Genomic DNA, 14,179 nt, shown 5'->3' with positions numbered 1-14,179 from the left:
AGAGCTTTGAGGTTAAAGGTCAGGGGTGTGGGGGCAAATAAAGGAGAGACAAAAAGCTGAGAGGCGGGCGTGAAAGAGAGAGCAACGTGTCAGCAAGGAGCTGTAGATCTGACCAAACACGTTACTCTTTCATGCCTGGGAGCCTCTCCTGTCGTGATTGATGATCTGAGCTGACTATTTATCATCTCTGGTACTATGGGAAAGTACTCCTGATGTGCATAAACTCTCGCACCACGACACTCTTCCGAAGTATTCTCTCATCTCACACTGTAGCTATATTTACTCTTGAGGCCCACCCGTCTTTCACGTCCTCTGAAACCTGTTCAGTCCATCCGCCCCATGACCCAACTCTTACCTCCCTCTTCAACGTCTTCTTTACCTCTACCCGCCTCACACACACACACACACACACACACACACACACACACACACACACACACACACACACACACACACACACACACACACACACACACACACACACACACACACACACACACACACACACACACACACACACACACACACACACACACACACACACACACACACACACACTTTTGTCTTTCTGCTGGAAGGTCAAAAAAACGACCCTAGCATTCATGTCACCATCTAAAAGTCGATCAGGGGGAAGCCCTGCAGAAGGTCTGGTAGCGGTTTACTCGAGGTCAGAGGGGCTGGCATCACAATGTCCTTCCTGTCACCATGGCAGTAACACAGACTGGAAACATACACTTGCCATTTAGCAGTAAAATGTGAGAATTGACGCCATTTGACAGTTTTTGAAACCCCTCCCCCTGAACAGCCACGGTCCAATCATAGCTTAACAACCATAATCAAGTCAGGCTTGTCAAGCTTTGTGCATGGGGTACTAGTAGGGCTGTCAATATATCAGTAATATATCAATATCCATCCATCCATTCATTCATTTCCCAGGGTACAACCTGTACAGGTCGAAAGACTATCGCAGGGCCGACACAGAGAACCATTCACGCTCCACACCTACGGGCAATTTATAGTCATCAATTACCTAAGCTGCATGTGTTAGGACCGTGGGAGGAAGCTGGATAACCCGGAGGGAAGGGAACCTACGAGGACACCGGGCTCGAACCCGGGTCCCTTAGGCCCCTTATGATACATTAGTGAACAGTCAAATGTGCAGCTCTGGGATGCAATGACTTTAGCTAGATTAGTGGTATATATGTGTGGATGTGTCATATATGTATATATTCTTTTTTCTTTTACTCTACAGAGAGAAATACCGACTTAACATTAATAAAGCTTATTCAATGAACCCTGTTTTTTTACCATACTTTCCTCTTTCTCTGGCCCGAAAGCTGCAGTCTAATCACTTTCACATTAGCCACGCACACAAAACTAGAAACACTAATCCGATTAGAGCATGAGCAACAGCCAAATTCCTGACCTTCTCGGACCATATCCCAATGTTGGTCTGCAGTCACTGGTGAGTTAGGGGCATCTGTTTTAAATTGATGTGGTCATAGACAGTGAAAAGATGTGGAAAAATTAAAACAGAGAGCAATCTTCAAACTCTGGGACAAAAGTTCTGGATCCCTGCTGTGACGGGTCACTGTAATATTCTGTGTATGTTTGCACCGGTCTGTGTGTGTGTAGGTGTGTGTGTGTGTGTGTGTGCACGCTCTATAAAAACCCATCCAGTCTGCTTCGTTCAGCCATCTGAGCGCAGCTGGTGAGCAGACATCTGGGGAGAGAAGGAGAGAAAGGAAAGAGAGGGACGAAGGACGAGAAAAAGCGCGAGAGAGAGAGAGAGCGAGAGACGGGGTGAGAGCGGGGACAAAGGTAATTCAGGGTGAGACAGACCGAACTTGCACTGAGAAACAACATGGATGTGTAAGTTAGAATTCGAGCAGGGCCATGGCACCTGTGAAATGTGTACAGCTGTGTTTGCGAGTTTGCTTTCCTTTCTAGTGTTGGGTGATCGCTCGCTTGGTGTCACGCTTATCATTTGGAGCCTTATCGCTGAAAGAATGATGCATGTTGCTCACTTCCTCTCAGCTTTTGGTTTGCAGGGATTACTCAGGTTAGAATGGGTTTGCAGGTGCATTCATCACAGTTTCCCCTGTGACTTTTTTAGTTCTAGTTTGTTTCGTTTCGTTACCTAACTGATGTGAATGCTGGGTTGTCTTTAAAAAGAGGCACAGCACATTAAACATTGTGCTATTTTTTTTGTTTTCTGGACCCAATCTACCCATTCTCTCACATTCTGACCCTTTTTCACACGTGATCACACCGGGATCTTTCCACTCTATACCCCCCCCCCCCCCCCTCCCTCTCTGTCTTCCACTCCCCCTGACAGTTTTGTTTTATGTGCATGTTATTTCAATCGGAGGATAGAGTGAGCGGCTGTGGCCTAATTCCTCAGATGCAGGAGGTTCACCCAACAGCAAGCAGTTTGTCAAAGGTCGCGACCAAAAGTCATTATACCTCCCCTCCGAGGGCGTAATGCTTTCTTCATGATGTCACAAAACCACACATATATACGATAAAGAAACCACAGCCACTGAAAAGCTGCTAATCATAGATGTAGTGTGTACTGCCATAGAAAACTGTATACTGAGATCCAATACAAAGTCATAGGGGGAAAAAAGTATTCAAAAAGATGGAAAGAGAAGGTAAAGAGCTCCTGTCTCTGGAGTGAACGGATTACTGTCCTCCCACTGCTTATCAAAAAAAAGAAGAAAAAAAAAAAACAAGAGCACAGAAAAGATGAGTCATGGTCTAAAAACACAATTGTAATGTTTGAGGCAGTTAAACGAACAAAAGAAATCATTGCTGAACCATTGTCCTCTCACAAAGACTCAGTCAAAAATGTACAACACCGCTGCACATAATAAAACATATATGGCGCAATGAAAATCTGTGTTCACAGTACAGATGTGCAGCAGAACAGTTATTTACTTGTTGTTTACGGTGATTTGCTTTTATGGGACATTCAAAATCAAGTCCTAAAAACAGCAGGCTCCATAAAGGTTCAACTACAAACATTATGATGAATATGAATGCCAATTTACACTGACATTTCTACTTCAATACAGCTGCTTATTGAAATGTTTAAAGCTTTTTTGGAAACTGGTGACTTTTTGTGTTTTGCTTCTTAACTTCACTCTGAATGGTAATGAAACTCCCCATACGACATGCTGCTGAGGTTTAACAGGTTTGATGCTTACAGTATGGAAACAGAGGACTAATTACACCTGAACACGGCCTCTACAAGTAAACACTGCACCGGGATTTCAGCTTTTGTAGCATCATCCACACAGAACAGTAAGCCGAAAATGATTTTATGTAAAAAAAGGAAGAAATAAAAAGGAACTTTCCTTCATTGACGTTCCTCTCTGTCTTACCTGTAAAACAACAGAAGAAGTGAGCAACGTGCACAAAAATAAACTGAACTGACTTTTGATCTATAAATGGGAAGTATTTGCAGCTCTTCTATTCGGCCTCACACCCACACACAGATGAGTGCACACATAAAGGATCAAGGTTGGAAATAAATGAGAAAGAAATAGATTCTGTGTATTTAATCGGCTCTAAATAAAGGAATGTTTTTGTTCAACTTAAGTGACATATTTGTAATATAGATTGTGATAATCACAAATTCAAAATGACCATCATTTCATTGAATAACAAGGATAAGGCTGGTGATATTACCTTTATTATCTTAGATTTTTTTAAGAAACTAAAAGTTAAAATGTTTTTGATGATATTATCAATTTAGATGACATAATTGTGTATTATGATATCTGGATATATGATTTCATCACCATAGGATTCCATTGAAAGAAGCTAAATCATCATATTTAATTATCGCCCAGCCTTTATTTAGTCAGTTCATGCTCTGTATATGTTTACTAATCATTTTATTGGTTATTCTTGATTTGTTGACTTTATTTTTTGATAAATGTTTGAAATAAATCTAAATCTACTAACGAGTATTGTGTGTTCATCCAAAACCTGGCCACTGCAATTTTTTGTTGAGTCAAGCCCCCATATACCGTCTTGCTGATGTAAATACTCACTAGTGTATTAATCCGCGGCTGAAAATAGTCCCCAACAAATGCACTATTTACTCCTATTTGAGTCATATTTGCCAAAACAAACTACACCCAGCTGTTTAAGGGAATTAATAAGCCTTTTACAAAGTATTTCAGATGTACCCCTGTAGTAGGAATGACTGGGTTTGGGACTGAGAGCCGCACACTAGGTAGGGAAGGGAAGTTTTGAGAGATGGACTAACATGATTCGTTTTGGTCTTTTCATCGTGATTTATCGCCGGCCATCCCCTTCCTGACAATCCTTCACAAAAATATCCCAACCCCTCCCATGTACCCTGCACTGACAGAATCATAAATAATGTGTTGATCGCTGGAGTCAAGAGCCATAAAAATATAGCAGTGATTCCTCTCCTCTCTCAAATTACAGCCTTTACTTTCCTTCAGCACATAGTCACAATTTGCGCTGTCATCTGTCAGAATAATTGACTTAATTTACGGCAATTAAGTGTACGTTCATTCTTTGCAACTGCATGAAAACCTGGATTTTCTGCCCCGTGAACATCTGCAAACTTCAAGACAGGTGTCTTTCTGTGCGCGAGATAACTTGAGGGTGAACGACAAAACACTAAAACAGGATAAGAATCCCTTCAACCACTTATTTATATTTTTTACAGGTGGGGGCTACAGCTTTCAAGTCCTGGAATATGTCGCAGTGGAAGCAAAACGAGCATGTTCAGAGCCAAGATGGTTTAGGTAGGACATTCACTTAGGACCGCCTCAAATTTACAACAATGAGCTACTTTGGCAAAGCCATTTTAACACAAATGATCGACATACACATAATAACAGATCCCGATGTTCCACACCATTTCATTTGTTCAATATGTTTCATCTGGTTTTCCTCAAGAGAGGAATGATTGATGTGGCTCAACTGGTGTCCTTTTGTTACTGGAGGAGCCCAGAACCTGTATCATGTGACTGTTTATCACATATTAATCTTTGTACGCTGCAACGGCTCTGCACAAACAACAGTGCTTATCAACGTTACTGATGTGGAAGGCTGCTGATTATAATTATTCTAAGGTGCATTAATTTACTTGCATGTCACGATGACTGCAAAACCTCACACACATTTTGGACTATTTAAACAGACCCAGAATGACTGCCTGGGGACATGCTCCACTGACTGATCATACAAAAAGACCTTTCTCCAGACAGGATCTTCAATGGCCACAAGGCTTAAGTTTGTAGGTCCAAAAGTCACAGTCTAGACTCTTTCAGACAAGGTTGTGTGATGGAGGAGCTGCAAATACCACCACCACTGTCTGGTAAATTATCAGAAAGAATAAAAGGAATTTCAGTGACGACAGACGTCTGCGATGCATTCAATCTGCTCTCATTTGACAACAATCTCTTCCAGACAGGACTGCGAGTGCGTATGAGTATGTGTGGTTTGAGAGCCATACACACAAGATAATAAGACAGAGAAAAAGAAAGTATGGTCTAGATTTGAGTGGAATATGCTCAGGATGTGAGTGACAGCATACTGAAGATGTCACTTGAGGCAGTGGCTTACCAAACCTATAAGCATATATCCAACTGCTGCAAAAAAACTCAGCAGCCACAGGAAAAGAAAATCGTGGGAATGAAGGAAACTTGATGGTGACTCAGCTAAAGGCAGCTTCTCAACTTTATCAAGTCCCATGTGGCTGTGAAGGCGGAATCTGAGCAAACAGAAACACGGGTTGCCATTGACCACATCAGACCCCGGATGATTCATCCCCGAGGGAGCTCAAAGGGATGTCTGGATGGTGTGCATGTGGGCATGTGGTTTTTGTGTCCTCCTCTGTAACAGAAATCTCTGTGTCCTTGGGGTTTTAAGAAAAGACTTTAAAGTCATTTTGTGTCGCCGGTGGAGTCGTCTGAATCTTGGTATTTGCCAACCATCTCCTTTCAACACATTGTTCTTTCTAACATGTTCTGACCATATCGAGAAAGAAATAATCGAACCCAGCATTATTTGGGAGGAAATTTGATGAGAAAGCATTACCTTGGGATTAAAATGAGAACATCAATTCAAGAATGCCGTCACCTCTTCAAACTATCCGCCGATCTCTGCAAGTTTTTCTCTTTTTTTTTTTTCTTCTTTTTTTTAACTCCTCAAGCAAGAATGTTTGTTTCATAACATCACCAACCACTCCAACGCCAGCTGTGTCTTCCAGAGGTCTCACACCCAATCAATAATTCATCAGGAAAGGTATTGGCTGATGTTGTGACACCCTGATTAAGTGTTTGTAACAAAGAACAATAGTCGCACCACACACATGCAAGTTGTCAATTCAGACAGACTATGTTTTACTGTTACTAAACGGCAGCACATTCTTTAATCGTGACTGATATTATCTCATGATATGATGAACGCTGCTGCAATGACGTAAGAGGAGGTGGCAGGGTTTGGGATCTTTTTCTTCATAGTCCAAACCCCAATTACTGTCTCTGCGACATTTTCAATCCATCTCGCAGGGACTGCCACATCGTAAAGCTCGACTTCACGGTGCTGTGGACGTTGCTATCTCTGAATTTGGAAACTTTGCTTGAAAAAAATATCTGAAAGTGGACAGTACCCTGGGTATCAATATTCTCTAAAGTCTAAGTAAGACAGTGATTAAGTGTATTTCCTAAAATACAACTATTCCTCTTATGTTGAGTCGCAGGACTTACTCTCAGATGTAGATCGTCTTCTTTGTTGCTAAAAAAAACCCCAATGAGACTCAAAAGAATGCTAATTGTGCTCTTCCTCAGCCACAATCACACAACCAAAACAGAGGTTTTGGTTAACTGGTCGTGGAAGGATCAATTAACATACATATCCAGTGTAATTGAAATGAGCAATTAGCATTACTTAGTCTCTCATTAAACATAACGTGACAGATTTACTGTATGTAGGTTAGGGTTATGGTAGAGTGGGGTTAGTCAACCAGCTGGCAACAGGCTACAAAATATGCAACAAACAGCTTTTTACAACCACGCACTACTCACTTTGTCCTCTAATCATGCACACCAAAGACCATATATTTTTTTGTTGCTGTAAGTGTTACTGCAAGCACAACACAATGTGACTCATCAAACTAACGATGTGAATGTGTTTGTGGAAAATCTAAAACTCCTTGGAACAACTGGAAATGACCTCACAAAACAACAAAATTAAACCCTGGTGAGAGAATAAACTAATTAAAGTCAGTTGTATCCATTCAAAGACGAAGCCCTAATGATGTCGGCTTAAATGCAAAAGCTTTTAAATTACATCACATGCCACAAACAACAAAGACTCTCTTTAAAGAGGTATGCAAAGGCAACGATACTACTAGTTTTGCACTGATCCATTAATACGGAAAAGTATGGCTTCATAACGGATCGCTTTCTTGAAACATGAAAACTGCCTGTGCTCATATTGTACACGTGGCATCCTGCCAGCTGAAACGTATCCTTATCAATGATAACAAATGTGCAGGCTGACGTTTGGTATGCAGCCCTAGATATGGTAAACTGCTCTAAAAATGTCCAATGCCAGATCCTACAGGGGAAAGATCGGGGTGTTTTTTTTCTCCGTTCTACACTTCAAAAGTAATTAATTTAGTAATAAAATTACTGTGGTTTTCAACATAATTGCCTCATGCAGACTTTTCAAACTTGGATGTTATTATATTGATTTCTGTAGCTGTTTTCAAGCCAATAATGATAATGATAATAAGAAGTGTGCTGTCAAACACACACATGTAGATAGAAATATGACTTTGTACAGCATACAAAGTGTAACAAATAGACAGAGGTAGAAAGAGTAGCCTATAGAATATTGCATTCAAGTAAAAGTACTGTTACTTTAAAGTAATTTTGCTCAAGTTAAAGTACTTGTGTTAAAAATATAAGCCCATTTCGGTGAAAGTAAAAGTAGGTCAGTTGAAATGTACTCTGAGTAAACGTTACTGCGTTACATTTGATCAAGGGTGTCAACAAGCAGCCTCTTATGTCCATATCAACAGACGGACACTCTGCAGTCTCTGCACACAACTGATTATCAATTACCATAAGCAAGTGCCTTCCTCAGCGCGGCCTCACAAGAATTAACCAGAGGGGACAAAAATCTGACAATTAAATAAAACGAGCTGTGGACGCCACGGCACCTTGAACTTCTTTTAGAATCAACAATATAATAAAACTTCACCAAAGTTGGACATGTAGGCTACAAACAATATAAACTCCACAGAGGCTGCAGCCACAAGTTGCAGTTTTTTTTTTTTCCACAAACCGCGTAGTGCACACACGCAACGAAGTGGTTGTTGACGTTCTCACCTGGAGAGTGCAGCAGTGTGTTGTTGTACTCACCTGTCTGAACGGCCCCGTGAAGTCCGTCACCATCTGCTCCGGGTTCAACTTTACTGCTCGTTCATTCTCAATGGATAATATAGCCAGACCACTCGGTCCGTCTGTCCCAGTACAACCAGTCCACTCGGCCCATGTTAGCTATACGCAGCCTGCTCCTACTGTTCAGGTCACCAACATGACGGGTGTGTCACTTCGCTCCTTTAGTGGTATTTTGAAACCAGTCATTAATTAAGATGGATGAAAAATGTTAACCGTGTTGTGTAAGTAACATTACAATAACTGTTACAACACCCCTTATGTGATTAATTTGATTGTGCTTGAAGTAGCTCCGGCCCGTGAACGCAACGTATCATTTCCGGAGCGTCTCTGGAAATGAAGCGCTTCCCTCCTGCAGCCGCAGACACACCTGCAGCTTCTTCTCTCCTGCTGATGTAGCTCCTCTCTTATATGACTTTCTCACAGTTTATCAGGAATTGTCGTGTATCTTTTGATGCTTGAAATATAGCAAAGTAGCCTATAATAGTCTGACATGCATTCAATATTACAGTGATATTCTCTCTCTCCCAATGGGTAATAAAAAAAAGGGTAAGATAACTCAAGTCAAATATACATTACAGTAAATATCAAGTTATTTATTGTCAAATGCACAACAATTACAGAAGCAGTGGTTGTCAATGAAAAGCCCTCACTAACAATGCTAATCAAATATGGATAAAAAGAAAATCACACAAGAATGTAGGTATAAAATATAACATAAACAAATATGAAATAAAGTAGTAATCCAGAAATGTAAACAGATTGAGTTGAGTGATAGTATAATAGAGTTACAGTTTCAAGTGATGAGCTCAGGATGTGCTCGACAGTTCAGCAGTCTTATGGCCTGTGGCATGAAGCTGTCCCTGAGCCTGACGGTGCAGGACCGGATGCTGCTGTACCGTCTGCCAGACGCCAGAAGGTAGAACAGTTTGTGGCTGAGGTGGTTGGTCTCTAATAATCCTGCTGGCTTTCTTCCTACACCGGTGGGTGTTGGCGTCCTCGTCCTGGTGCTTGGCAGTTTCCACGGAGGCGCTCCGGTGTTAAGGGTCATGATGGATGGTGTGTTGATGCCTATGCCCACAGCTTGGGGGTCAGCCTGTCATCCCATTTAGAGTAAAATAGACGATAGGGTATGCTTTGGGGCGTGGATACCTTGTGATTGACAGTTCGCTACCACAGTTTTCTCCAGTCTGGGAGTTTTCCATGTGTTTGTCTTCCAACCATAACCCTTTCACAGTGTGTTTTCAGTTCATGAAAAATGTCTTGTTCGGCGTTCGGTTGCACTTAGCTCCACCCTCAAAATCCACATGGATATTCAGCAGCACATAGAGCCAACAAATACCTGCATGCCTGGTCTATTCTGTGCACACATGCTGTACTTTAAAGCCCACACAACTCTGAGCGTTGAACAAGACCCACTCAAACAATTGAGTTCCTTCCTGAAAACAGCAACTGTTTCCAATTTGTTTCCTTGGTCCAACCATTTCACAGAGCAGCTGCCTGTTTGGTACAACGGGGTAGTGGCTGCATATGTCTTAAATTAAAGTGCTTCCCTCTGTTCTATGTATATTTTCCAAAAGATTGTCCATCACAAAGAGTGAGCTGACACATACAGCAGTACAGCAGACATCTGCTTCTTCTCTGAATTAATAACTCACCTCAGTGTGTCTATCAAATGTGATTTCCTTATAAAAGTTATTTTTTTGTTTGGTCTTCCTCATTGACTGTTAAGCAAGTCAAAGTAAGCTAATATCCCTTATACATATACATCCCTTCTTTCATTTATTCACCTTTGAAATGTGGAAATAATTGAATTATACACCGAATAACTCCAAAACGTTCAGTTTCAAAATGTTCTCAAAGGTCATTGGCATTTTAAAACCAAGTAATTGGCGGTAATTCTCAGAGTGCAGCACACTGGCACAGGCCAACCCCTGCCTCCCTGAGTGACGTCAGACGCTGACCTCAGCCGGGGGTAGGGGAGCAGGCACTGGGTCAGCCTGTTGGCAGCGCGTCCAGTTCAGATTAACAGTAACAGAACGTGACAAGTGCTGAGAGGCTTTGAGCTCTGTGGGGCAGAGGATTAACGACCGAATGCTATACCTGCAGTGCCTTCCCACAACTAATGCTGTCCCACTTACCATACTACATACGGATATAACGCGAGTTTAGAGCAGCGCGGTCACACTGAAAAAAAAAAGTCAAAATGAAGTATACTCACACACAGATGTCAATTCCAAGCTCCGGGAAGGAGGCGATTCAGCTCCAGGAACTTCTCTGAAACAGAAGGAAAACAAAATATTGAATCTTTGGAAAAACTATTTGCTTTGTTTTGTTGAGAAAGGTGATTTTACACATAAAGGTCTGCTCGTCATGAAGAAAACAGTTGTATAATGTGTGCTGTCGGATTGAGACTGCAACATATTTGACAGCAAATCTGCTTTATAAACTAGATGCATGGAGTTTGAAAGATGAGGGTATTTAACCGGCAGGGACGGTCTAATGACAGATGCCATTGAGTTGCATTATGGGGGTTGAAGATCCCCAGTCCCCCAATTTTGTGTATGTGACGTTCAAAACTGCTGCAATGTCCTTTAAGTTTCACTGGCAAGAATATTGATATCCATCAGTGCACATCTTGTGTCGTTTCCTGTTAGTGAAAATGGTAAGTACATTCATTTGTTTACACAAAAACAGAGTATTACTGTACGAGGATTACTGTAGTTTCAGCATTTGCCAGTAGCTAGTTAGCTCAACATTAGCTAGTTAGTTTAACATTTTTTAATTTTTATGTTTTATTTAATTAATTAAAGGTTACAGATAGCATCCAACTGAACACCCCTTCACTCACCCCTCCTTTTCCAAACTACGTTGGCCTTCAGTTAACGTATCGTGAAAGGTTCTCTCTAGAGCCAGTGTTTGGTGTGTCCGTTCTGTAACATGACGGTGCAACATGGCGGACTCCGTAAAGAGGACCTGCTCCCTATGTAGATACGAACGGCTCATAGTTATGTATATTATAATTCCATTTCTTCCAATAAATCCCTCTAAATCCTACGCACTACTCCTAAGAGCAGTGTGGCACAGCATCCATATCCATGAGCATGACAATAAACGAGCAATTAAAGGTCAATAAAATCAAACAATAATGTATTTCACATTAAATCATTGAGAGAACTGAATTTAGATTGATCTGTTAGACTTTGAAAGGTTTGTGCTGTGCTTTAGCTATCTTGCTGTTTATCTATAAACCTAATAAACAGCTTTAACAATATTTCTTAAATCTTGTTTATCACATTTGATGACCCTTCAAGCTTTTTATGAACGATTTCTCTTTTTCTGATGTCGTCACTGAGCGTGACTGAAAGACTTGTCGGTACAAAAAAACAGACCAGAAAGTAGAGCTCAAGCTAATTTAAATGGGCAGTGTAGCCCAGTGTATCTGCCCATTAACCATGTCCCTGTCATGGGTTTATTGGCAGAGCTGATCCTGAACCAGCTTTAAATATAATCAGTGACCACATTGTGCTGGAAGGGCCTTATGTTGACTCCTGCTTTCCAGGCCACTGTCGCAGACCCTCGGTGTTGGCTACACCTCAAACTTCTGGTAACACTAAAAGTGATCTAATAACTTGTTTTGTGTGGCTGTATACTTTTCTTAATATAGATTTGCATTACACCATCCACCATGCGCTGTGACACATTTTGCTCCATGCAGTCAAAATAAATGGGCGCACCGCCTGCCAGCGAGGAAAAGTCCTGAGAATCAGATTTCCTGCAGTAACGCCAAGTCAGTGAACAAAGAGGAACAGCTTCCAGGAAGCTTTAGTCGAAGCAGAAAAACATTTTGCCTCGAGACATAGACACAGACAACAATACTGTTCACATCACAAGAGTGATGCATCACTGTGTACAGTAAGAACGTGGTGTAAAGAAGTATAAAGTGGGTAATGAGGAGCTTGAAACAGTATAGCAAGTGAATTTTTACAAGTGGTTACTGGTGTCCATTTGCTGCTGTGTCTGTAATCAAATGTGCAGTGAACAAAGCGTGATGACATCACCGCAGGGTAACAGAGGATATATATTCATGACAACAAAAAGTGCCAGATCATTACATTTTCAGAACTACTTTCAGATGGAAATCCATCTTCGTAATATTAAACGGAATGCCAAGCAAGTTACTTTACAATCCCGGTTTCCATTAAGTGCATGAAGCAACAGTTTTTTTTAGGATCACTGCGTAGGCACGGCCAAAGCCAGGACTAAGAATGTCATTCCTGACTAACCGAGGCTGCGGTTTAGAGCAAAGACGAGAGGAGAAGAAGCCCAACACAGCACCTCCAGATGTCCCCCTGTGTGTCAATGTTCAAGAGGTAATTAAAATATTATAGTACACCATATAGTCTCCTTTCTTAAAGCTTCAGTAATGATCTTCACATTTCTTATTACAGAAAAGAAAGTCACGAAACGGTGAGCACACACACACACACACATGCCCTTTGATGAAATGTCCACGTTGCTCACTACTTTTATCGCAGGATGTGCATATCTGTGTGTTTTAAAATGCTAAGACCTATTTGTACAAAACAGACGCCTAATAATCTGTAACTACATCCTGACTTCTCGCTGAGTTGTAGGGAGAAGGGTTCTTGAAGCAGTTAGTTCAGCCTCCACACTGAGTTTGAGTTAACCATTCAGCTCTTAGATTAACTACTGGAGATAATTATAATACTCACCATTCTAAATGATATGGTTGGTCGGCCCTCCCTGCATGCGAGATGTAATAATTACTGGCATTTCTTTTTTATTTCAAGAAGCCGTTATCAGAAAATCCCTGTCTTTATATTTCATCTTTACTTCCCTGGAACTGTGGTTCATATTTGTCTTGCTGCAATGATTAAAGGCTTCACTGGAAAGGTTTGAAAATAGATTACTTTTACTGGGATTATTTGCAAGGCCAGCAACTACAGCACCTACAGTATATCCCTCTGTAATTTCAAGACCATCTTAAATAATCACCCATACGTGTCTGCAACAGCTTCAACCAACTCTGTTTGTTTATTGCTGCGTTCTGTCTGAGTCTGCTCCTGATGCACTGCGATGTTTAATTCAGTGTTCAGTATAACTGTGAACGCTGCATGCTCAGCCAATCTACTGCTAAAGGTTAACAAAGGTGTGACACAGCTCAGTTTAATCGAGTGGAAAGTGGAACACCGAGTCCACCTCAGTAGAGACGGCAGAAATACATCCTGAGTCTGATACAAAGTGGGACTGCTGAGCCCCAAGCACGTCTATGAATGTGTATTGGTCCTCTCCACAACTGCAGGAATTCAAGCCTTCAGTGTTTAATACTTTATATTCTGTTTTACAGCTACAACCATGCCCACTGCTAGCCATACAGCCCGACTTCCTTTAAAACACTCTTAGCAAGAAGAAGTCTATTACTATTCTGGAAATCTGTAAAAGCACCCTCTTTTTTAATCTGGTTGAATGATGTTTTTTCTACGCATGGAAAAAAAATAAAAGTTATGAAGACCATTTATTCAGTTTTTTAATAATCAGTCAACCATCTCTCCAGACTAAGAATCAAATATCTGGCCAGTTTACAAGCTTAATCTGTTTTTCCTAACGTGATACTTGATTAAGTTTACTGCTGCCTCAGTTTGTCCCATTTTACTGACATTTTTCTTTCTTTCTCATTGTCATTGTTTGGTTTTGGTTTG

The sequence above is a fragment of the Anarhichas minor genome, unplaced genomic scaffold (genome assembly GCF_050575085.1).
Source record: "Anarhichas minor isolate MPS153535 unplaced genomic scaffold, ASM5057508v1 ptg000136l, whole genome shotgun sequence".
NCBI classification, from domain to species: Eukaryota; Metazoa; Chordata; class Actinopteri; order Perciformes; family Anarhichadidae; genus Anarhichas; species Anarhichas minor.
Note: the sequence above shows the minus strand (reverse complement) of the source record.